Below are 5000 nucleotides of genomic sequence, written 5' to 3' on the forward strand. Positions count from 1 at the left end.
TGCATTCATCACCTTCTTTAGCAGACAACCATTTTCCATTCTCTCAACATGGCCAAACCACCTCAACACATTCATATCCACTCTAGCCGCTAACTCATTTCTTACACCCGTTCTCACCCTCACCACTTCGTTCCTAACCCTATCTACTCGAGATACACCAGCCATACTCCTCAGACACTTCATCTCAAACACATTCAATTTCTGTCTCTCCATCACTTTCATTCCCCACAACTCCGATCCATACATCACAGTTGGTACAATCACTTTCTGATATAGAACTCTCTTTACATTCATGCCCAACCCTCTATTTTTTACTACTCCCTTAACTGCCCCCAACACTTTGCAACCTTCATTCACTCTCTGACGTACATCTGCTTCCACTCCACCATTTGCTGCAACAACAGACCCCAAGTACTTAAACTGATCCACCTCCTCAAGTAACTCTCCATTCAACATGACATTCAACCTTGCACCACCTTCCCTTCTCGTACATCTCATAACCTTACTCTTACCCACATTAACTCTCAACTTCCTTCTCTCACACACCTTTCCAAATTCTGTCACTAGTCGGTCAAGCTTCTCTTCTGTGTCTGCTACCAGTACAGTATCATCCGCATACAACAACTGATTTACCTCCCATTCATGGTCATTTTCGCCTACCAGTTTTAATCCTAGTCCAAGCACTCGAGCATTCACTTCTCTCACCACTCCATCAACATACAAGTTAAACAACCACGGCGACATCACACATCCCTGTCTCAGCCCCACTCTCACCGGAAACCAATCACTCACTTCATTTCCTATTCTAACACATGCTTTACTACCTTTGTAGAAACTTTTCACTGCTTGCAACAACCTTCCACCAACTCCATATAACCTCATCACATTCCACATTGCTTCCCTATCAACTCTATCATATGCTTTCTCCAGATCCATAAACGCAACATACACCTCCTTACCTTTTGCTAAATATTTCTTGCATATCTGCCTAACTGTAAAAATCTGATTCATACAAAACCTACCTCTTCTAAAACCACCCTGTACTTCCAAGATTGCATTCTCTGTTTTATCCTTAATCCTATTAATCAGTACTCTACCATACACTTTTCCAACTACACTCAAGAAACTAATACCTCTTGAATTACAACACTCATGCACATCTCCCTTACCCTTATATAGTGGTACAATACATGCACAGACCCAATCTACTGGTACCATTGACAACACAAAACACACATTAAACAATCTCACCAACCATTCAAGTACAGTCACACCCCCTTCCTTCAACATCTCAGCTTTCACACCATCCATACCAGATGCTTTTCCTACTTTCGTTTCATCTAGTGCTCTCCTCACTTCCTCTATTGTAATCTCTCTCTCATTCTCATCTCCCATCACTGGCACCTCAACACCTGGAACAGCAATTATATCTGCCTCCCTATCATCCTCAACAGTCAGCAAACTTTCAAAATATTCCGCCCACCTTTTCCTTGCCTCCTCTCCTTTTAACAACCTTCCATTTCCATCTTTCACTGTCTCTTCAATTCTTGCGCCGGCCTTCCTTACTCTCTTCACTTCTTTCCAAAACTTTTTCTTATTCTCTTCATATGACTGACCCAGTCCCTGACCCCACCTCAGGTCAGCTGCCCTCTTTGCCTCACGTACCTTGCGCTTTACTTCCACCTTTTTCTCTCTATATTTTTCATACTTCCCTATACTATTACTCTGCAGCCATTCTTCAAAAGCCCTCTTTTTCTCTTCCACTTTTACCTTCACTCCTTCATTCCACCATTCACTGCCCTTCCTCATGCTGCCTCCAACAACCTTCTTGCCACATACATAACTTGCAATCCCAACAAAATTTTCTTTTACTAACTTCCACTCCTCCTCTAAATTGCCAGTTTCTCTTACTCTCACCTCGTCATATGCCATTTTCAACCTTTCCTGATATTTACTTTTTACCCCCGGTTTTATTAGCTCTTCAATCCTCACTACCTCCCTTTTACATCCACCTACTCTATTCCCCCACTCTTTTGCTACAACTAATTTTCCTTCCACCAAAAAATGATCAGACATACCGTTACCGATACCCCTAAACACGTGCACGTCTTTCAATCTTCCAAACATCCTTTTAGTTATCAACACATAATCCATTAATGCCCTTTCTACTACTCTTCCATTTGCCACTCTTACCCATGTATACTTATTTTTATCTTTCTTTTTAAAGTAGCTAGCACTTATTACCATCTCTTGTTCAACACACATGTCTACCAGTCTCTCACCACTCTCATTTTCACCTGGTACGCCATACTTCCCAATGACACCTTCTACCTCTCCAGCGCCCACTCTAGCATTTAAGTCACCCATAACAACTACATAATTCCTTCTACCCAGTCCTTCTACACACCTAGTTAATTCATTCCAGAACTCATTCCGCTCTTCTTCACTTTTCTCACTACCTGGCCCATACGCACTGACAAACGCCCAACATTCCCTACCCAACCTAACCGTTACCCACTTTAACCTAGATGATATCTCCTTCCATTCCACTACTTTACCTGTCATCCATTCACTCAGCAATAACGCCACACCCTCTCTCGCTCTTCCCCTTTCAATCCCAGACACTCTACCAGACATTTCACCAAACATCACTTCACCTTTTCCTTTCATCTTTGTCTCACACAAGGCCAATACATCCATCCTTCTACTTCTAAACATACTTCCAATCTCACATCTTTTACTCTCTATCGTACTACATCCACACACATTCAAACACCCCAAAACTAGAGTGCGGGGAGCAGTCACTCTCCCCCCAGTTCCATCTCCTTGTCGATGTCTCGCAGGAATTTTATACAGGAGAGGGGGTTCCCAGCCCCCTCGTCCCGTCCCTTTTAGTCGCCTCTTACGACACGCATATTTGCATATATATATATACACATGTTACTTTTTTCTAAAATTATATACACATACACAAGTATATAAATATATATATACACAAATATATATATATATATATATATATATATATATATATATATATATATATATATATATATTTATATATATATATATATATATATATATATATATATATATATATATATATATATATATATATATATATATATATATATATGGGTGTGTGTTTGTGTGTATGTATATGTGTGTTTGTGTGTGTGTATACTAATTCTAGTTACTTACTGAATCTTAAATTAATACTCAAATATAAACAATAAAAAAAGATGCGTAGATTAGGGAGATTTTTCTCATTTCACAAAAAAAAAACATACATTGTAAATGACATTATTCCAATAACCCACTATTATAGTCACTTGATGAAATGAAGAATAAAACTTAAATGAAAAAAAAAACAAGTGATAGATTATGTTTATGAGTATAGTATTTTTCCGTAATGATAGCTAAATTTAAATTGAATAAGATATATGATTTTCTATTTTAGTAGAAAGAATCTTGGAAAAAATTAATAAGTTTCTATATACATCATTTTCAGTTACTTTATACTATTCACAGAGTACGGTTGCGTTCACTCTGACGCCTTTGGGTCAGTAAGTGAAGACAGAAACTGCCTGAAGCTTGAATGCATTAATTTCAATGTGGCCGATCTACCAGGAGTCTTCAGCTCTCTTTGTGAACGGCGCTACTGAAAAAATCGCATTATAACTTGAAGCCACAACCTGCTTGTATCCTGAGGAATCGCCTTATGTGTGGATTTGGTTGGTACGATATGATATTTATAACGTATGTATTTCTGAGATTATAATTGATTTTAATAACATCATCCTTATCTCCTCCTACGCCTATTGATGCGAAGGACCTCGGTTAGATTTAGCTAGATTTTTCTATTTTGAGCTTTCAATTCACTACTTTTCCATTCGTCATCTCCTACTACGCGCTTCATAGTCCGCAGCCACGTACTCCTGGGCCTTTAAACTCTCCATCTCCATCTACCCCTCATTATGTTCATCAAGATGAAAAATTCTATACTTCTTGGAAAATGATAAGTTCCAAAAAAGGAGTTATGGAATGTTCTGAGTATCTTAGAATGCAGGTATCAAAAAAAGGTCCAAAAATGGAGTTATGGAATTCTCTGAGGATCTTAAAATGTAAGTATCTAAAAAAGTTCCATAAATGGAGTTATGGAATCCTCTGAGTATCTTAGAATGTAGGTATTTAAAAAAGCTCAAAAAAAGGGAGTTATGGAATATCCTCTGAGGATCGTAGAGTGTGTGTATCTAAAAAAATTTGCAAAAGTGAAGTTTAGAAATCCTCTGAGGATCTTAGAATGTAGGTATGTAAAAAAGTTCCTAAAATGGAGTTATGGAATCCTCTGAGGATCTTAGAATGTAGGTATCTAAGAAAGTTCCATAAATGGAATTATGGTATACTCTGAGGATCTTAGAATGTAGGTATCTAAAAAAGCTCCAATAATCGACTTATGGAATCCTCTGAGTATCTTAGAATGTTGGTATCTAAAAAAGCTCCAAAAGTGAAGTTATAGAATCCTCTGAGGATATTAGAATGTAGGTATCTCAAAAAGTTTCAAAAAAATAGAGTTATGGAATAATCTGAGGATCTTAGAATGTAGGTACCTAAAATGATAGGTATCCTAATAGGGAAAATTTTAATTCCAAAATATGGTTTCATGCAATCCAGTGCCTGTCAAAGGATGTATCTAAAAGTTTAGGTATCCTTATAGGAACCCTATTCGTTATAGCTGTGTAAATTCGGTGTTTTTGGTTACAGTAAAGTGACCCAGAGTGAATATACATTGAAAGAAAAAGTGATGCAAATTGAATTTGGACTGAACAAAAGGTGATGGATACAAAGCTTTCGAGGGAGATCTGAAAAAAAGGTCTATTTTAAGTGACGTTGAATGAAACATATCGACATTATTACGCGTTGTTGGTATGGAGACATGAACACCATTCTTCACAACATTGAAATTTCCTTTCGTGTTTCTGATTTATCCCATTGTGATT

Source organism: Palaemon carinicauda, chromosome 23 (genome assembly GCF_036898095.1).
Source record: "Palaemon carinicauda isolate YSFRI2023 chromosome 23, ASM3689809v2, whole genome shotgun sequence".
In the NCBI taxonomy this organism is placed as follows: Eukaryota; Metazoa; Arthropoda; class Malacostraca; order Decapoda; family Palaemonidae; genus Palaemon; species Palaemon carinicauda.